A 23,274-nucleotide genomic window follows, 5' to 3' on the forward strand; every position below is an offset into this window, starting at 1 on the left:
GAGGCCAAATTCGCCCGGGCCCAAAATCACAAAAAATAAAAAAACCAAAAAGATAATTAATTGTCCAAAAGTCCAATTACAAAAACAAGCCCAGATTCCACTACCCTAAGTACAAATCAGCTAAACCTAACCCGATTAACATAGCCCAAACCTAACCCAAAGCCAACTCGGCCGAAATGGCCCAACACCGGAAAACCCTAGCAGCTAGAGTAAGCCTCCGTAGCCTAGCAGAGCCAAGCTTCCCCCTGGCGTGTTGCGTGCTGCAGCGTGTGTAGTGCCTCTGAGCCGAGCCACGCCACCAACAGGGACCACGCCGTACGCACGCCCGTGCACATTTGTACCTGCAGAAACACACAAAAAATAGTAGATATGCACGAGAAACACAGCAGCTAGGGGGGGAGCGAATCAAAATCGTAATAGCAGAAAATAAAAGGAAAAAAAGAGGGATTCGAGAGGGGATTTTTCTTTTTATTTTTCTTTTTGTTTTCTGTAAAATCCGGCTATATAAAAAGCCATTCATTTTGTATTCGAGGGGAGAAGGGAGGCATATTGTAAAAAACAAAAAAGAAGATCAGTACACAGAAAATCAAAGTGTTTTTGAAGGTGATTTGAGTTTTTCCAAAGGTGATTTGAGTTTTTTCCATTCTTTGATTCTTTTCCTTGTTTGTTTACTATTTGAGAAGAGAAAAGCAAAGAACGAGAGAGAGGTTACCTTCATTTTAGCGCCATTGAATCCCCGTCCGCTTCGTCGCGATCAGAGCGTGGACGGGGACTGAGGGTCTTTGAAAGGGACAGTAAGACCGAGCGGCGCAGAGGGTTTTGTTCTTTTTTTTTCTTTTGGTTTTCTTTTCGATTAGGGGGAATATGAGATAGCTTAGGGTTTGGTGTTTTAGACGGTGAATGGAGCGTCGTCATTTGAGCCTAGGGCCATGGCTTCGAAACGGCGTCGTTTGCATGCATAAATCCGCGCAGTGACTCGATCCGGGGAAGGATCCACGCATTTTGGCCGTTTGGGTTATTTGCAACCATAATCCCTCCGCCTTTTATGATTTCGCGATTAAACTCTTTTTTATTTTTCTATTTCGCCTTGACATTTTTGTAGCGTTTTATTTTGGTCCTTTTCGAAACGCTGCCCATAGAAAGGCTGGGCTATTTACTGTTTAGATCCCTGCCTCTTCGCGCGTATTGTATTATTTCAAAATTTGATTATCTTTAAATTGATTTATTTTAAAATTCCTCTTTTTTATTATATGTTATTTTAACTTGCTTTGTAAATGATTTATTTTAATTTATTACATATTATTTGGTTTTTAGTTGCTTTATATACATTAATTTTAAAATTACCCTATACTATCTGTTTTAAATTGATTTATATTAGCTATTTAAAACTCGCTTTTACATACTATTTATTTATTATCACTTATTTAAATCGTTTTATATATCTATCTTCAAACCCTATTTCACTATATGCTTGGGTTATTTCAAACTATATATATATTATTTATTTTCGATTTTCTTATACAAATAATTCATTAATTTCGCTTGTTTCATATTTCTTAAGTTATTTTAAGATTCATACAATTTCATAAGTGTTAATTTGTTTGGTGCTATGATTGACCTTTAACTCATTAGCCTTTGAATGTCAACATAATATATGATGTCAGATTATTGCTCTTATGTGCATTGTATTAATTATTTGTATTGATTGATTATTTGTGTTCATTAGTGTATATTTTGGCTTACAAACTATCACTTCGCATTGCACATTCCATCGCGCTTTATTTGCTTAGAAAGTTACGTTCAATGTGGTTTAAGCCTTGAAACCATTTTATTCAAAGCTTTCAAAATAACGCAAGCCCTCAGAATTTGGAACTTTCGAAAGAATTGAGCCCTAACGTATTGGGTTCCAATTTTCTTCGTTGAATCTAAATGATCGATATTTTCCTTTAATCAAAACGCCAATAAAAAGCTCATTCTCGCGAATTCAATACGTGGTGTCCTAACGCATTGGATATGACATATTGTTTTCTCGAAACGAGGATTTTTCTAACGAATGAATAAAGGCAATATTCGATATTTGGGATACTTTGAAATCGAGCCCTAACTTACTGGGTTTTGATTTTCTCATTTAATCCAAATAATCAGATATCCTTCTCAAAACGCGTGGGTTTTAAAAGTTAAAAGATAAACCTAATTTTGATGATTGAATTGTCGCACCCTAACTCATTGAGTGTGGCAATTTATTCGAAATGAGTGCATCTTATTATTCACCGCGGTTTATTCAAATTCAAGATAAAGGGATCACATTTTAAAATCTTTTCAAAATTTTGACATTAAGACATTAAACAATCGATTTGGTACCAATTTTGGGCGTTACGAGGGTGCTAACCCTTCCTCGTGCGTAACCGACTCCCGAACCTATTTTTCTCAAAATTCGCAGACCTAAAATTATTTTAAAGGTGATCCGATCACACCTCAATAAAAGATCAGTGGCGACTCCCATTTCCATTTTTAAAGTCGATCCCCGTTTTTTTCAAACCTAGATAAAAATGGTTTCGACAAGTCTGATTTACAAAATCAGGTTTCGAAACCACATTTTTGACACCACTGACTTTCAGGTTGTTACATATTGTTTTGTATTGTATTATTACTAGCATGTCATAGTGCATTGCATGAGATGGGACGCTTTGAAATGAGGAAGTACCGAAAATTTATTTGCAAACATTAACGGTTTATCCACAAATATACTAGCAACGTTTACCTACAAACTCGTTGTGTATTCACAACTACTGACAGCATATTAACCCGCAAACACTAGTGGTTTATCCCCAAATATACTTCCAAATTTTTTCTGTAACCACGTCGTGTATTCACAACTTACTGGTAGCATATTAACCTGCAAACACTGGTGATTTATCCATAAATCTACTAGCACCTTTTATCTACAAACCTGTGTTGTATTCACAACTACTGACAGCGTACTAACCTGTAACACTGGTGGTTAATCCATAAACTGGAGTGTCCAGGATATAAGAGTACTCGGGAACTCTTACTGTAGAGTGTAGTGATGGGGTAGGACATTTTCTGTTAAACTGAAACTGCATTACATTCATAAGCATGAGCATACAGAACTGTGAATACTGAGATACTATACTGATGATTTGATCTAAAATACCTACATCTGAATTGCTATTTAGATTAAGATTATTCTATGAGTTGTTATTCGGTATGATTTGTCTACTGCTTGCACTGATTTTCTTGTGATTGAACTTACATTGAGCTTCTTAAAGCTCACTTCTCTTATTTTTCATATTTACAGATAACACACCACGTTAGGACGTGGACTCGACATACGGAGGGCTTAGCTCGGATTGATCTTTTTAAAAAGTATTTTGGATTTATTATTTGAAAATTTCTATCATTTTGCAACTGTATCACTTTATTTGAATTGTGCATAGGACTTCAATTTTGGATTTATTTAGCATGCATGGTATTTAGGATATTGAAACACGATTTTTAATATGTATACAAGTCTGATTTTAATTAATTATGCATGAAATATAATTTTTATTAAAACTAAGTTAAATATCACTTTTCCACTGCAAGATTATAATCAAAATTCTGAGTAATAAATAAATAAATGGGAAATTAACTAAGTTTTTTAATAGAAAAATAGTCATTGTTACATAGGTTAGCTAATCTAAATCGATTTTTGATAACTTGTAAGTTTTTTTTTTTTCTGAAAATAGACTAAGGTTTCTTCTAAAGTAAACAAATGTTTTAATATGACCATTTTAAAAACTCAGATAGCTTACTGGGCTATTTTGGTGGCTAATGCAATATTCTAAATTTGGGCTTAACGTCTAGGTCAGGTCAGGAATGTTACATTTAGTGGTATTGTAACAACCCGATTTTTTACCCTAATCGGAACAGTAGTTTCGGGACCACAAATCCGAATTAGAAAAATATTTTAATATTATTTTCTATGTTTGTTATGTGTGAATTTACTAGTGTGAAAATTTCGTGCTTTAATTTCGCCGTTTGAGTGTCCGATTAAATAAAAGGATTAAATCGCGTAAAATAAAAATTTAATGGTTAAATATGAAAGTGCCTGATTGTTGTTGTCTTTATAATTTAGAGGTTTTATGATGCAATTAGCCCACTATGTAAGTTAGTGGGTGGCAAAGGACTAATGTAACCTTATTATATATGTTTTATATATATATTAGTAAAGGTTAATATAGTAAATTAATAATAAGGTTAATATATGTTTAATATAACAAATTAAAAGCCATGTTCTTCATCTTTTGGCCGGATTTGAAAAAAAATAAAAGGGTTTAAAGCTTTGTTTCATTCGGCACTTTCAAGTTTTGATTAAGGTATGGATTTTGTTCGATTTTTGATGATTTTTATGTTTTTGAGATCGTGGCTTCAAATACTATCTGACCCATGCTTGAATTTTTGATTTTGATGAATACTTTGAGCTATGCCATTGATGAATAATTGTGTTTTGTGATGTTTGATAATGAATAATGAAAGATATGTTTTAGATTAATATGTTTTGTATTGGAATTTTTGGTGAAATTGAGTAATTAGGGCTAAATTGCAAAAATAATATTTTAGAGACTAAAATGTGAAATAAATAAAATGTGTGGACTTAGATGGACTATAGTAAGATTTGGCCTAGATATGGTATATGCAAATTTTGTGTATTTTGTGTTTTATGCAATAGGGACTAAATTACAAAAAATTGTGAAATGTCAGGGGTAAAATGGTAATTTCCCATTTATGTGTTTTTTTGGATTAAATTGAATGAATGTGTGTTTAAGTTAGTTAAATTTGAATTTATTTAGATCAAGAATGGAAGAAAACGGAATTAGATCGGGGGAAATCGAAAGTAGTCGAATAGTCGATTATACAGTCCGTCGACATCCGAGGTAAGTCTATTAGCAATTAAGAGTTGTTAAGTTAATATTTATACATGTATACTAATTGTATTTGGTATTGAGATAAAAATAAAAGTATGATTAATTGAATAAATTTTAAGTTATGAATAATTTATATAATTATAATGTTCGAAAATACAAGTTTAATCTTGTATAAATTTATGGTTTGAAATAAAATATAAAATGTATAAAAGTACAGATTATATTCGAATAAGTAAGTATATATGTATATGTATTCGTATGTTTAAAACACTCGAATATATATATATATATATATATATATATATATATATATATATAAGTTTTGAATTTAGTTAAAGTATGAATATTGAATATGTATAAATTCTTGGTTTAGATTCAAAGGTATTTATAACTTGTTACTATATAAGGTTCGAATATACATATATATATGTATATACATGTATAAACCTTTGGAATTAATTTAAGACATGTAATTCATGAGTATATATGTAGTATTGAATAGGTATGTTTATGTGTGAGTTGAAAATATATGTATATGCTATATTTGATTGGATATGTTTCTATACATCCAATTTAGGTAGGATATATGTGTAAGATATTATGAAATGCAATGAAGCAAGTATATGCGTATATGTTCTTGAAATGAATTTAGGTATGGAACTTATATATGTTTAAGAAAGTTTCGATTATGTGAAATTATTCATGCGAAAGTTCTTGAATGGAAATGAATATATGAGGTTGTTAGGTTGAACGACTAATATAAAGTGATCGAATATAATTCAGACTTATTGTCTAGCAGGCTTGATGCCGGTGATATAATTCAGACTCATTGCCTAGCAGGCTTAATGCCAGTGAAATTATTCGGACTATAAGTCTAGCAGGATAAAAGCCGGTGTATTAAATCAGGTTTTACAACCTAGCATGCTAAATGCCGGTGATTATATTACTGGTTTCAATATATTGAATATGTACGTGATATATAAATAGTATATAGATTTGAAGATCAAGTATATATATTTGATTAATAAGTTTGATGAGCAGATAAATACTTGTTATTATATATTTGGAGAGTATATATATATTTATATACATACACGGTTTATTACACTTGTTATATATGAAATTATATATATATTTGGTTATATGCATATAGTAAATTTATATATGCATTTGGTATATGTTTTAAGGAATATGTTTGTACTCGGTGTTATATATATATATATATATTGGTAAATGTGATTATATCTGAATATATTTATTTGATGTATATGTATACTCATTTGGTTATGATAATTTGTTAGGTCCAAATACATAAGCATTCGGTTATTCATAATTGAAATGTATATACATTAAGTTTTAAATTATGAAAATTTCATATGCATATGATTATATGCAATAATATGTAATGCATTCGTAAGTAGGACTTTTGACGAATGCATATATATATAAATTGGTGGTCTACATATTATTTATATTTATATATGAGTTTAGTGAATTGTATTTTGTGAATTCATATGTTTGATTATAAATAAGGGGATTATGAATAGCAAATATTCAAAAGACAATATATATGTGATTTTTGTAAATTCAATAGATATACCAAGAACTCATTTAATTGTTTTTTTTATTTTCTTTATATAATTTGTTAAGCTTTAGATTTACTAAGCTTTAATAGCTTACTGTGTGTGTTTTTGCTTACCTCTGTTTTATAGATTTTGGAGTCGCGTTACGAGCTCGGGGATCATCACAATAGTCTATCACACTATCGACTTCTTTCGGTATTTTGTTAAAGTTGAACACGATCTTATGGCTTGTATAGGCTTGATTATGTTTTTGGTTAGTTTTGGATCATAATATATAAATAGCCATGCGAAAATGGTTTAATTTCCATGCTTGTGTTCGGTTTGCTTTAAAAATGGCTTGCTCATGATCATTTTGTTTAAATTGGGTTTTATGTGTTTTTGAATGGGTGCTTGATGTGTTTAATTTTTATGCTTGAATTTGACTACATTTGATCATGATTTGAGCTTGCATTTGAATGAGATATTCAAGTTACATGTATGTGATAAATTTGGTTTATGTTAGATATTAAAGTCTTGTGATATAAGTTGAATAAAAAGGTGATATTTAGTTATGTGTTTCGGCAATAAAATTTGATTGATTTAAGAGACTTGTTTATGTGTACTTGTAAATTGTTCGGATGTGTGCTTTGTTTAGTAATGCCTCGTAACTCTAATCCAGCGACGGACGCGGGTCGGGGTGTTACAGGTATCAGAGCTACAATTTTACAAAAATTGAATTGTGGATTTTTGAATGAGTCTGCATGCATGTCATAGAAATGGGTAGTTCGGTGAAAACCATGCTACAAGTTTTTGAACAATTGATTTTCTTCAGGAAGTTAAATTTGAGACTCTGATGTCAGTCCTGCTTTAGTTACTATTACTTTTGAGACTTTAGATAACTGTAATCTTAAAATGATAAACATTTAGAAAATAGCTAATGTTTGAACTTTTATTTGAAAACCGTAGATAAACCTTAGACTCAAAGAAACAATAGTGTTTCTGTTAAACCAAAAATTTAGGGTAGAGGAAACTGTTAGTGAAATTACTGTAGTTAGTCATTTGGGACAGTCCGTGGTAGTGAATAGGATCTTCAAGGAAAGTCTGTTAGAAGTTTAAAGAGAAGTATTGCCTGGGATTACATTGAAATCAGTGTTGTCCAGTAGAAGCATGGCAGTTGATTTGAAAAAAAGGGATAACAAATTTTGCGGCTAAGCGACTAAAGTGTCAATAGGGAAAATTTTGGGGACAATTTTTTAAGGATGAGAGAATTGTCACATTTTAAAAATAGGGTTAAAAGAATTGAGTTTGTGGTTGGTTGATTGATTGGATTTAAGATTGAATACGCATGACTGTTAAAGTTTTGGTTGCGTGATGGATGATAAGCATGTGCTTAGTGAATTATTGTTATAGATGTTTGAATGACTTGTTGAACATTGAGATAGGATTAAAGTGACCAAATGGTAAGGTATGAACTTTTAATGCACTTAGGAATATATAATATGCAAATTTGACATCAGAAATTTTACGTGGAAAACTCCTTTGAAAAGGATAAAAACCACGGACAAAGGAGGCATCGGATTAACATTAATAGAGTAAACAAAAAGAGAGTACGATGAGAATAAAAAACCCATGCCTCGAACACAAATCTTACACCCAAAGCTTTCACAAAAGGGGTTTAAAAAGATTCTCTCAAACTCTCACCAAAACTCTATATGTGATTACATCTTGTTACCTTAAAAAAAGCCCTTACTAATTGGCATATTTGAATCAAGGCTACAAAAACCCTTTAAATAGGCTAAGATTAGAGCTCTAATCATACTAAAATAACCCTGAAGTAATCAAAGTCCAACTAGGAGAATAAGTCTTGCTTGGAGTCTAAAACGTAACTACATTAGGTGAGATATTGTCGCGACGTCACGAGTATTCTCATTGTAACGTTGTCCCTTGCTCGTCACGTCGTTGTGATGTCGTGCATCTATCATAGAGGTTAAGGATTGTCCCATGCAAACTTTTTTGAGAATTTATTTCCACTTTAGGTTGAGGGACATGAAATTTTAGGGACCTAAATTTACCTAGAGTAGAGGTAATTTCCTAATTTATTTGGATTAAGGTATTTACAAAAAAAGATGGGATGACTATTTTCCAATAGTTTACCATATCCTAAAGTTCAATTCAGACCATAAACTTTATTAATTATCACTAATGCAGTGAAAAGGGTTTGGATAGAGGCAATTTTTTTGGGTTTTCTTGGGTTGGCTTGATCATGTTGAATTTAGTGACGTGGTTAAGAATAATTGTGGTAATTGCCAGTCAATTGCAGAGACAGTGGTCAATTCCAAATGGAAATATAGTAAGTGGAACAAGAATGTGTTTGGAAGTTTTGGGAGAAGAAAGAAACAAATTCAAGCTAAACTACTTGGGATACAACATTCATTTAAAATGCGTTCTGCTAAACATTTGAGACGCTTGGATTGTGAACTTTGGAAAGAGTTTAAACAAATTATTGATCATAAGGAGCTTTTATGGAAATAAAAGTCTAGAGTGAAGTAGATTATGTAAGAAGATCAAAATAGTAGATACTTTCTTAGTCGAGTTATGGCACGTGAATGGAGGAATCAAATACAGGCTTTGGAATTTCCTAACAGAGAATAGTGTTATGTTGAAGAAATTTTAAAAAATAGGGCACTTGTTTTTTCAAAAACATATATTCTATTGAAGGGGATGTTGTTGATAAGTTTCCAGCTATTGGCATGTTTCCTACAATTAACACTCTGATAACTTGAGGATTATGATATGGTAGCAGAGTGTCATTGGCTAAAGTTAAAGGGGTTCTGTATGAGATGACTCCATTAAAAGCTCTAAGTATAAACAGGTTGCATGCTCAATTTTTTCAGAGACCGTATGAGACAATGGACTTTTCAATTTTTAATATGGTCAAAGAGATTTTTTTTTGGAAGCATATTGAGCCGAAACTAAACAAGGCCTTACTAGTTATGTTGTCTAAGATTATTATAAAGGTAATTTTTCACTAGTTGAAAAGGGTTTTTCCATGTTTGATTGTATTGGAACAAGTAAGCTTTGTTACTCATAGCATGAGATTTTGTAAGGGAAAAACTAGTTGGGTGGTGATAAAGGTTTATTTGGAAAATGATTATAATTGGATTAGATGAGATTTTCTCCATGATTCTCTAAATGTGGTAGGCTTTCCAAGGGATTTGACGGAGGTTATTAAGACGTGTCTCAATGGCATTGGTGCAGGTACAATGGAATAACTCTTATATTGATAAATTCATACTATCGGGGGGAATCTTTTAGGACGATTCGTTGTCCCCCTACCTCTTCGTGTTGGGTATGGAATGATTAGGACATAACATTCTGAAAGTGGTTAAAAGGAAGGAGTGAGAAGTGTTTACTCTACAAGAAGGGGTAATCCAATATCTCATCTTTTTTTGGCTGATGTCTTAGTCCCTTTTTGTAAGGTAGATGTTGGACAAGCTATGGTTATTATTCAAATCCTTATAGAGTTTGGGTACTTTTCGAGTCATAAGATAAATGCTCATAAAATCCATAATTATTTCTCCTCGAACACCAAAGAAGATGTAATGGTGCAAATTATTAATAAGATTGGGTACTAGAGAGCTGATGATCTAGAAAATTATATAGGAGTCCTATCACCGCATAAACATGTGACGGACGCATACTAGATTATTATGGAGAAAAATAAAAATAATTTGAATGGCTGAAATGCTAAGTGCCTTTCCTTTATAGGTAGGGTCACATTAGCTAGATTGGTTCTTACTTCTTTACCTAGATATTTCTTGCAAATGACACTACTGTAGGTGTACATCTGTAATGAGATTGAGAAGTTGGTTTGAAGGTTTATATGGGGCGCAAATGAGGGTGATAGGAGGATATCTTTAATAAGGCAGGAATCAATATGCCAACTAATTAAGGAAAATGGGTTGGGGATTTAACGTTTATGTTAGCAAACTATGTCATTCATTTTTAAGTTTGGGTAATCTATTCTTAATAATATGGATCTTTTGTGGGTATAACTATTGTGCTAAAAGTATCTAGTATGAGAAGTATGTCTAGTTACAATTTAAAGAGTGAATTGCTCTTTCTTTTGGAGGCTTTTAATGCATATCTTGTCGTAGCTAAGGGATAATGGGGTATAGTCAATTGGGAAATGTTAGCTAATTAAGTTTTGATATGATAATTGGGTGCTAAAGAGAAGACCACTAAGGACTGAGGTAAGTGGTAACCAACAGCTAGATGGGAGGCTTCTATTGTGTAATCTTGTCAATGAAAGAGGTGAATAGAGATGGGATATTCTTAGTTATTGTTTCAATTAAAGGACCTTCCTTCGCATTACTAAAGTAAATCCTCCTAATCCTTTGGGTAACTGTGATATTTGTATTTAAAGATGGGTAGATACGGGTAAAATCTCAATTAAAGAGGTATACAAGGTTCTTATACAAGGAAAATAGGATGAATTGGATGGAGAATGAAGGCTAATTTGGAAGCTCGAAGTCCCTCAAAGAGTGAGACGATTTTTTTGGTTACCTTAGAGTTAGTTTGCTAACGAATGTCAATAAGTGTAAAAGAGGCTTAGTGAATGATGGTTCTTGTATGAGCTATTGGAATGGGTAGGAAATAACTTTCCATGTTCTTAAGATCGTCCCCTTACTAGACTCATTTTTAGCTGCATAATCCCTATAAAGAAACAATCAAACTTCTTTAATTTATCAATCACTAATTAGTTATACTGTTATAATGTTACTAATACATGCAGGTGAATGCTCATAGTGTGCCTTGAATGTTTTAATTGGTGTAGTTTGTTGGAATCTTTGGTTGCACAAGAATGAAGCTATGTTTTCAAAGGAACTAATGAGCATGAACTAGCTTTTAGCTTAAAGTATTGCCTTAGGTAAGTATATAGTAGCCAGTTTCTAAAAGTTGGGATCATAAGCAAATAAAGGGATGGTGAAGGTGCTATGGATACCTACAAATGTAGGCTTGATTAAGGTGAATACCGATGGTTCTATAGAGTTAATGATGGACGAAGCTTGATTAGGGATCTTTTACGGAACTCAAATAGAAAATGGTTAGGGAGATTTTGCAGGTATATTGGTGTTGGATCAATTATGCAGACAAAATTATAGCAAATATGGAAGAATTACAAGTTACTCTGATGAGAGAGTGCATGCATATGTGGTAGAAAGTAATATCAAAGCTGCGGTAGAGTTATTGCAAGATATGAATGCGTCAAGCTCGCTAAGCTCATTGGTAAAATGTATACATGAATTGAGACATGTTGGAAAAAATCCAGTCCAAAAATGCTTTTATGTCACAATGGAAAATTAAAAATTCGAAAACCAAGCCTGTTTGTACACATTATGATTAATTGTTAACGGTTGATCGAGTTTGATAAATTCACCCTCTGAAACAAGAAGTTCTGGTCCTTGGGGGATAATATCAACCACTTGATGTCCATCCAAGGCATCTGTTATGGTTATTCCGTACCCTATTTTTCTTTTCGTATGATTTTGCTTACTATACTTGTTGTCGTAACATTATAAACAATATTGTTACTTTTTTTCCTGTAGGGATAAATCTGGCCCATTCTCCTGTTTCTACCTACGTAATTAGATATTTTAAGAAATGAACATCCTTATTACTAGCAAGGTATAACGAAAGAATAGGAAAGGTGATTTGACTATACTTTTTGCCATGAACAGGACCTATCACAAGAATATTTTTCTTAGTGCGACGGTAGTTTTGAAAAGACAGATTGCCTATCTTTTTTTCATCTCGGGCGAAATTTGATCAAACGGGGTTAACTCAAACTTTTCTGGTAAAATAAGAACAACACCTACATTCAAAGCCCATTGCTTACCATTAGCAAGAACTTGTTTCAGTTGCATATCATAAGGAATTATAACAATAAACTTTTACTGAAATGTACTTGTGTTTTGTGCGAGATGGATCCTAGACATTCCCGACTTTTAATTGAATGACCTTCTCAACATTCTCGTACCATGAATCGCTTCGAGTGTGGACTCAAACAATCATGATTCAAACTCAAAACCATAAACTAATTTCTTACTTTCAGTAGAAAAGTAAATCTCTCTCTATAGAAACAGGTAAAATTGTTTTTCCTAGAAAATTGAAATTATACTTAAAAAATAAATTCTGAATATTTTTTGGCAGAATAAAGATATCTTAAAGTTGTGTATCTTTAACCTTATCAATGTCATATATTTATAGGGAGAGATTGAAGAATCCTGGTTAAATTAATAGAATACAAAAAAAAAACTTATCTGAAAAAAAAAAACAAGTCCCCTAGTTCTACTAGTTGAGAGAGAGAGAGAGGTGGCTAACCCTAGTTAATTATAATAGGGATGCCACCCCTTATACACATTATAGGGGGTTTTGAACCTTTCATATATTGGGTCAAATTATATGTGCTTCATGAATTTTTAACCCAACACTTTATAATTTGATCCAACCTAATACAATGTTTTTCTATTTCCCAAAATAATTATTATTTATTAAATAAATTAATTTCCAATTAAATAATTTTCCTAATCCAATTCTAATTTCGTTAAAGTAATGGTAACTTTACTGTAAAATAATTTATGAAAAATATATTTAATTTCCATATTCAATGGATTCACAATTACCAATTAATTTAATTCCATTTTCAAACTTCCATTATTAAATAATAATTCAAAAACTTAAATTAATTCTCGGTCATTTTCATACTTAATGATAAACTACATTCATTTTCAAATGTAACTCATTTATCTAACTTTATCATTTCTATCCATTTCTGTTTATTTGATTCTATATGCAATTTGTTTCTGGTTTCAACGAGCTAGCGGAAGGACTGATTGGACATATGTAATTTAGGCTCAAATGATTTGTATTAAGTTCCAACTTTTCACCTATTAATTATAAACTCATTTAGTCATGAAGTCATTCCACTATAGTATTGTAATTGAGTTCTCCCCAATTACATACTATTACGAGTGCTACTCGATTAGTGCTCGTCCAATGATCTTGTCATAAGTGTATTACCCTAATAGGATATCCTTAATCTCTTTGAGATAAAACTGATCTCCTAGTATAATATTATTTTATCTCATGGTAACCATTACATCTTCCTTCATAAAAAGTCAATTACTATCGAATAGTAATTAAGTCATTTATCACAAAGACAAACGACCTGCGACAATGTTTATTTTTCATCTATCATGCAATTCGAATGAGATGATATCATTTACCCATTTCTTGGGCTATAAATTCCACTATTCTAAATGATGCTATATATTGCAGAAGTCTTATACCTAACGCACCAAGTTTCGATTCCTTATCTATTAGAACCTAGGATTTTACTTACATCAAATTATACGAGTCACACATACATAGTCCACCATCCACTTAGGATTAAGGTATGTCATCTATTCTACTTGGTCATGTCCCATGTACTGTCAATCCAACTAGTCACATCTATGTCTCTATCTTTTAGGAGTCATCCGCTTCGATACTAAAGACAAAACATCTCCCCAATTGAAATTGATAGATAACATATTAGTCTTTCAATTGATTTGCTCATTTCTGATTAGACTAAGGACATGCTTAGGTTTATCTACTAATTCAAGTTATCTTTCCATATTACGATCCGACCACGTAATACCGCTTAGTATTAGTTAAACATTAGATAACTAGTGCATTAACATTTGCTTCCATTTTGCATAACGTGCAAAAACTATTGAGGACAATATACAAAGAGTATTTTTGTAATTAATGGATTTTTATTAAACCAATCTATTTGAAAAAAATACAATTATACAAATAAATATACTTCACTTAAGGCACCAGATCCAACAAGAGGGAGTTGCTCTGTATTGATATTTCAGCATATACTTTGTGCAACTTTTGTAGCAGCTGATAAAATGGCTAAAATGTTTAAAGAGCAGCATAACAAGCTATTGATTCTTGACTATTCACCTACTGACATTATTGACCTTCTTGAAGTTGAGAGAATTGGATCTTTGCTTAGCATAATGTCTTAATAGCCTTGTTGTATAAAGGAGTTGTTCCTTTTTCCTCATTAAAAATAAATCTAATCGTGTTATACCCCTACACTTGTACACCCTTAAACCATAGAATAACCTTCACATCACATCATATCACATCTCATTAATACTCTTAACTTTTCGAACTCACCAACCTCACATTTGTATACATCCAGGCCATACATTAACTTAGGTCTAAGTTAAACTCTACTAAATAGATAATCATGATATGAAGGACTCACTTAAACTCTCATTCTCCTATAAATACTCCCTCTTTCAAGATCAAATGGACATGTTAAACAAAGTGACATAAAAACACACGACAGCATAAGATTAATCACCAGCCATTACTTTGCTAAAACACCTTGTATAAAGTAATTATTATAACAAGTCTAAAATTTTCATATAAAATTTCCAATGAAAGAACAGTAGTTCCATCTAAAAATTTCCTTATTTTAAGCCAAATAAAAGATTGCACGTAGAAAAATGTTTAGAGAATAGGAGTCCGTTGAATTCAGGTTCCACATTCGGCTGAACATTTCCTCAATTATCATAAACATTTAAATCGCTTTTTTCCCCTTCACTTTCTAAGAATTGATTACAATGTGCGTAGGGAGAGGCGGAGCCAAGAGCTCGCGGGTGGTGGGTGTTCTTAAAATGAAATTATTTTATTTAAGCGGTATATAATTTATAAAATTTTAAATTAATAACAGTAAAATTATTTTTTAAAAATTATAAAAATATAAATTATTGAAATAATAAAATTATATTTTTATTATTGTATATAATTTAATTTCCGCTAAATTTTTCTCTCTCCGCCAGTCTACGTAGGTTTCATTGGAAGAACTTGACAAATTGTTTCAACCACTGCTTTAGTTTTGGACGAAGGTACTGCACGAATATCAAGCGGTAGAGTTTACAGAACAACCATACAAGCTCTTAGAAAAAATGACCTATCATTATCCACAACAGATGACACTAATTGAGGTGCCTCTTCAATTTTGTAAAGGTCATCTTCAACCTGCAAACTTGCTCTAGTCAGTTCGTAAGCCAGTTGGTTAACTACCGGACCTACATGTCGGAAAACACATCGATGGAAATCGGTGGCGACGATCTTCGATTCCTTTGTTAGGTTTCCAATTAGTGAAAGATCTCAGCCTTGTTGTTGCATGCGAGATATCATTATGCGTGATTCACCCTCCACCTCAATCCTACTAAAACCCATGTCCCGGCCAAATTGAAGCGCTCAAAGGCATGCCGTAGCTTCCACTAGATCTGGGTTAGTTACGTTTAGAACTTTAATCAACGCTCACGCAAGCTTCACACCTTGCGATTCCCGTGCCACCAAACTCACACCACCGCCTTCAGCTTTCGCCTAAAGGCATCATAATTTATTTTGTTAGATCCCGGCGACGGTGGCTATTGATGAATCATCATTAGTGATGGCAACAGAGCGGGGTAGAGTAGATTTTTGCCTACTTCAACCCGACCTGAAACTCTTTCACCGTGCCTTGACTCAGACTTGGTTTGCTAACAAATTTTGCTTTGGTTTGCTTTGCATGCATGCATGTATAATTAATTTAATATTCATGACATTTGTTTTCTTATTGAAAGTTTGGTTGTAAGTAGCACAAAACAAATCTCATAAACATTGTTAAAGTTTACTTGCCGAGGACTGTATTTTTTTTAAAACATATATATATATATATATATATATATATATATATAAATGTAGTTCTTGAAAGGAAAATTTCCAGCCTAGAAATGGTGAAAGCTTGTTAGTGTCAAAATGTTGTACAGTTTGATCGTTGAAAGGCATGGTTGATAAAAGAGTGCATGAATTGATAAGTGAGAGGGTGTTAGCATATCTATATCAATCAATACCTATATATTAAAACAATCCCTAAAGGATTGTAGGGATGACATTTGTAGGGTGATAAAAGAGTGCATGAATTGATAATTGGTATCACGTGTTTATTAAGTACAAATTTGGTGAAAATGATTATAAAAATATCTCTTTGTAGTTAAATCAAATTATATTATTTAAATGTATTTTTTTATTTTTTAAAAAATTAATAAAAAAAATTTGCATGTGATTAGATTTAAACGCATGTTATTTACATTAATAAAACATTAATCTTACTAGAACCAAAGCTTTATTTTAACATGTGGTTAGATTTATGCACTCCTAACCGAGCAACAGGCCAGGAAATGTTGGTTGGTGCATGTGGTTAATTCATTCTGTGTGGAGATTGATGCATGTGATATTGTCATTGGAGCTGTGTTGCAACAAAAAGGAAAACCAATGGCGTTCTTTAGTAGAGCTCTAGAAGTTAAGCACCAAGCCTTGTTCATATATGGCAAAGATATGTTGGTTCTGTTGCTTGCTGTCAAGAAGTGACATTCTTATCTTGTTGGGAGGCCGTTTATTATCAAGACAGACCACTAAAATCTGAAATTCTTGTCAGAGCAACAGGCCATCACCCCATACCAACAAAAGTGGGTGTCCAATATATTAGGGTATAACTACTCAATTGTGTATAGAAGAGGGTTTCAAAACACCATGGCTGATGCTTTATCCAGAAGGAATCATGTGCAAGAAGGCCAAATTCACCAATGTTTGGGACATGTATCACTTACATGGTCAGAACTTTGGGATCAGATAATAAAGGTTGGATTGGAGGATGTTAAAAATAAAAAAGTAGTCAAATGAATTGCAACAGGACCCTTAGTCACATCCTAAGTATTCATGGGATGGAAGGTTCCTTAAGAGAAAATGAGAGGTGATGATAGGTAACAAAATAGAACTCAGGAAGGCTATTTTTGAGTTATTCCACAGTGAGGCCATTAGTGGTCATTCTGGAGTGCATGTTATTAGGCACCGAATAACATGTGGTTAGTTTTAACTAGCCTAGGGTATGTAGGTATTGGGTTAAAGAATGCAACATCTGTCAGCAGTATAAGAGTGATAATGCTGCATACCCAGAGCTATTGCAACCTCTGCCAATGCTTGACCGAGCATGGGCTGCTGTCAGTATGAATTTTGTGGAAGGTCTCCCTTTGTCCAAAGGTAAAAACACTATATTAGTAATAGTAGATAGATTAATCAAGCATTGTAACACCCCTAACCCGCAACCGTCGTCGGAATAGGTTAAGAGGCATTACCGGACCCGTAACTCAAATCAAAACAAACATTTATCAATTAACAACTCAATTTAGTATTTGTCATTCATTTAATATCATAACATGCTTAAAGCTTAGACCATACATTCTGGACTAAATCGGTAACATATAAAAGTTTTAGGAAAACTTAAGAAAATTTTCGTACTAGGGTCACATGCCCATGTGCCTCACACGGCCACCAGACACGCTCGTGTCACAGGTCGTGTGGAAACAGGGCATACATACTGACTTAGGTCACACGGCCGACCACATGCCCGTGTGCCACCCACGGCTAGTAGACACACCCGTGTGTCTAGGCCGTATAACTCACTGGCTTAATTAGTTAAGCTACAGCGGACACATGGTCGAGTCACACGCCTGTGTGCTCAACCGTGTGGGGCAAAATTTAGGCTTGTTTTAAGCCATTTTTCTCACCCAAAACACATGCATCTATAATCAACCCAATGGTACCAAAGCCACATTCAAATAAGCAACCAATTAATCATTTTTCAATACACATATTACACCATTTCATATACATCCATTTCACCTCTCAAATCCATGCCATTCTTACATTAAAACTCATTTCAAATCAATACCATTTGTGTCATCAAATGCATACCAAACCAACAAGACTTATAAGCCAAAATATACATATAATCTATTCAATAATTCAACCTCATAAACATCCACATACCAATTATCATTTAAGCAATTTTGATTCACATATCCATCACATATTCAAACCATTTGCATAATCAATTCCATCAACCAAAATGCCAAACATATCATATTTGGCACACATATACATAACCAAATACTTAGCCAAGTTAAGCCAAATCACATGGCTTAAACACATCAACACATATAAGCTTCAATAGCTAAAATAACTTATACATCTCATATAATCAACTAGCCTATACATGTCATATTACAATATCAAAGAGATCAAAAATACCAAATCAACTTCTGGATAGTGTGATGAAATCTTCGATGACTTTCAACCCGAGCGAGCTTTCAAATCACAGAAAAAAATACGAAAAATAAATAGAGTAAGCTAATAAACTTAGTAAGTCGTATGATTATCGATATTATAAATAATTTAACAATTTATTCACAACTTAAAGCAACATAAATACATATAATTCAACTCCTTCCAATTTAATTCTTATTGCATTAACAACTAGGTACTTCAAATATGAAATCATCAACTTTCACTTACGTATCATATGAATTTATCAAATATCACTTACTTATCGAGCATATCACGTATACCTATCTTGACTCATATCTTCATTTCTATTCTCGTACATCATCTCTTCCATTAAACTATTGGAATTAACATCGAATACGGTATTTTGCACACTAAGTGTCAAATACGTAGTAAAACCATCTATATCTCATATTACATATATATCACCAATTCATACATCAATATAACATGTAATATCATTTCCATACAATCCAACAAAATTTTCCAATTGCCTAAGCATATAAAGCCATCAATAAGTTAGTACCATAATGTCCATATTTCATCAAATCATCACAAGTGAAAACAATAAGTATTCAAGCTCAAGCACTTATAACTTTCATTTCATACTTGAGTTCACCATAAATCATCAATACTATGTAAATCACATAACATTTATATCAATTCGTTTCTATTCGTATAACCTGTAATTCATCAGTAATAACAAAAATTTATCCGTATCAACAATAACTTATACATATCAACAGTAATTCCTCCATATAATTACATAGCTTATTCATATGATCAGTAACAATAATTATGCCCGCCGGACCTATTAAAACATCGAGGGATACATGAGTGAAACAATATAAGTGTATTTATTAGAAATTCGTCAATTCATTATCATTTCCGCTCTTTCAAACCATGATCAGTAAGCTCATTCCAAGCTGATGAACGGTAAGCTCTATCGAGCTAAAACGATAAGATCATAAGAGCTGATATATCGATAAGCTCATACGATCTGTGGCGAGTCCGCAACAAATGCAGGAGCTCGACCAATACGGTAACCCTAGTGACATGTCACTTGTATCCTACGATTTTCTCTAAGTTCAAACGGGGCTCAGTATTACTTAATAATTTCCTCAATCACGCATTTGAATTTCGTATCATACATATTAAACAATTATAATTCTATTTCAAATAAAATACAAGTAAATTCACATAATTAAAGTTTGATTCTATTGATACGAACTTACCTGGCTAAATAGTAGAAATTCCAAGGTTTAGGGGCATTTTGGTAATTTTTATTTTCCTCGATTTCCTCCTGATCATGATCTAAACAATCAAATTTAGCTATTTCAATCCATATTCTAGTCAATTCAATCCAATTTCACATTTTAATAAAATTACTATTTTACCCCTAATACTTCGACATTTTTACAATTTAGTCTCTAGATCATAAAATACAAAATTCATGAAATTCAACCTCAACCCAAGCTAGCCAAATTCTAATAGGGTCCCTAGCAGCCCAAAATTTTCATTAATTTCACATTTCTACCACAAAATTTTCATATTTCACAATTTAGTCCAAAATTGACATTTTTATCAAAAATTCCTTAACAAAACTTGTTAATCTAATAACAACCATTCATAATTTATCCTAAAACATCAAAATACTCATATATTAAACAATGGAAACATTCAAATACTTTAACAGTTTTGAAATTGGAGATACGAGCTAGCTAGATTAAGTTGTAACGAGCTCAGAAACATAGAAATCATTAAAAACAAAGTCAAAACCGTACCTTAATGGACAAATGAAGTTTGACCGACTAAGAACACAACCATGGCTGATTTTTCCTTTCTTCAATCGGTTTTTAGGAAGATGATAACCCAAAATTATTGTTTTATTTTAATTAATTAAACTTTATTATAAAATACCAAAATTAACCTTTAATTAAACAACCAAAAATCATGTTAAAGGCGTCCATAAATGTCCATTATGACAACTAATGGTCTAATTACGAAATTAGGACTCCTACAATTTAATTTAATAGCCATTTGATACTTTTAACTTATAGAACACAATTTTTACACTTTACGCGATTTAGTCTTCTTTACCGAATTAACCACTCAAACGGTAAAATTTCTTTACGAAATTTTCACACGATCATTCTATTATACTATAAACCTTAATAAAATAATAAAATAAACATTTTAACTTTGGATTGTGGTCCCGAAACCACTATTCTGATTTGACCCTAAAATGGGCTATTACAACTTCCCCCTTAGGGATTTTCGTCCTCGAAAATCATACTGGAAAACAGATCAGGGTATTGCTTCCTCATAGGTTTTTCAAATTTTCATGTAGTTTCTTTAATCCCGTGTCGAAATAAAAGAAAACTTTTAGTAACGTTATTCTTTTATTTTTCAGCTCTTTGGTCTCAAGATCTAAAATCCTAATAAGTTCTTCTCTATACTATACTATATATATATATATATATATATAAAAAAGTGTATTACAACTTCAGTAGGAGAATTTATAAGCAAAAGATCTGATCTGTCCTGTCCCCACATAGATACATGAAACACTGGCTTAATTCTCTCATTAATTCATACAGCCATATGAATCGCAAACCCAACTTCTCTTTACGGCTAAATCGAGTAATGTTATATCCACAACAATACTTTTTCAAAGACTTAGTCTTTTAACTGCAATTTAATGTTTTCACATTTCAAGTTCACACCATTTTAACGGTTATGAATTACTTTCACTATCTCTTCAATCTCTCTTATCAGAACAACCATGTGGATCTTTTTCTCACAAAGCTTTATCCAAAATAACGGAGTTCGGTAATTGCAGCTATACAATACTTCATACAATGCCATCTATATACTAATCTGATAATCATTATTATAAGAAAACTCAACCAACAATAAATATCTTTCTCAATTGCATTCAAATTATAAAACACAGTAACAAATCATATTTCCGAGAATCTGAATCACTTTCTTAGATTAACCATCAATTTGAGGATGAAATGCGGTATTAGAACTCAACCTCGTACCCAAAACTTACTGTAGTTCTCTACCGAATCACAATATAAACCTTGGGTTTCAAAATAATGGAGACTGACACGCTGTATAATCTGGAAATCTCTGAAATGTATAACTCATCAAGTTTATCAAAAGAGAAATCTATACGTATAGAAATAAATGTGCAATTTTTTTAAACATTCGATAGTAACTCAGATAACATCTTTCTTTTTTCAGTGATAAGAATAATCCCAATACAGAATCCATCGTAATACAATCCCATTTTTCACTCAAATATCATCTTAGATTGAAATAGTCTCGAATGCACATGACAATCAATTTAACTTGTTGATACTTTAATCTTCTAAGCATAAAGTCTGAAATATCTCATTTCATACCTTTCTATCAATACAACTGTTTCAGATCATTAAACATTTTATTATTTCCTAAAAAAAACAGGTAAGCTACCACTGTGAGCTTCATGTATCATTCGCTGTAAAATCTTTAGGTTTCTCGGTACTCGAATTATGTCTCGAAACAACAAATAATCTTCAGTTCCAATCTGAAACTCTGAATTAGAAGACGTACCCCATTGTACTCTCTTTAGCTTACAATTCACTGTCTTATTTCCAAGTTCCACAGACTTATGGAATAAACATCAATTTAGCTTTTTAACTTGGCTAATATCGAACCACTTTCCAATAAAGTAAACTGCATACTCATTACCCGTGAAGTAAACAAAGATTTCCAGCACCCAATATCTGTGACCACAATCACTTTCCCTGGATGATAATCAATTGCTAATCCATAATCCTTCCACAGTTAATAACTTTATCAACAAGTATCAAACCATTCAAAATTCAGAAATGCAATAACTTTCTCCATCAAAATAACCTTAATTTACAATATGATTTATGAATTAAATTTGATCCGATAGTTTAATTCTGTATCATGTCTTCTAGAATATAAATTCTTCATTCAGACTATCCTTCTATCACATGTGGGAGTACAATATTTATTTTTCGAACCTACAGATAAACTCAAGTACACAAAATTTAATTTCCTTCCAAGTGAAAAACTCAACCAGATTAAACAAATGAGTCGATCTCTTGTCAATAAGGCAATTCGGAACAAAAGTGAAAATCAAATATAGTTCCAATAACAACCAGTGCAGAATCACCACCTTTATAAATCCGGGATTTGTATAACAACTCTATTATGATCAAACCAAAAATTATAATCGAAGTAAATATATGTACCCGGAGTATGCTGTTAATGTAAATTTTCAGCAAAGTTCAATACGTTCAGCTTTGGTATACTTCTTCTCAAGATTATAAGTGACCAAAAGATTAGCAGGTTCAGTCATCCTGTTCACCACCATATCCTGCTGGGCCATGCATGTAAAGAGAAAGAATATGTAGCTTTTGTTCACATCCATTTTTGCTTGCTTTTCTAATGACACCGTTATTCTAGGCATTGTTGCTATGGAATGAAGGCAGAGCCATAGAGCTTGTAGATGCATGTTTGGAGGA

The 23,274-nt window shown here is 32.4% G+C and overlaps 1 pseudogene; it reads right to left on the reverse strand.

Moving 5' to 3' along the window:
• Positions 1 to 204: 204 nt before the first annotated feature.
• Positions 205 to 23,138, reverse strand: LOC128034566 (cytochrome f-like; annotated as a pseudogene).
• Positions 23,139 to 23,274: the final 136 nt, after the last annotated feature.

This window comes from Gossypium raimondii, chromosome 1 (genome assembly GCF_025698545.1).
Source record: "Gossypium raimondii isolate GPD5lz chromosome 1, ASM2569854v1, whole genome shotgun sequence".
Classification (NCBI taxonomy): Eukaryota; Viridiplantae; Streptophyta; class Magnoliopsida; order Malvales; family Malvaceae; genus Gossypium; species Gossypium raimondii.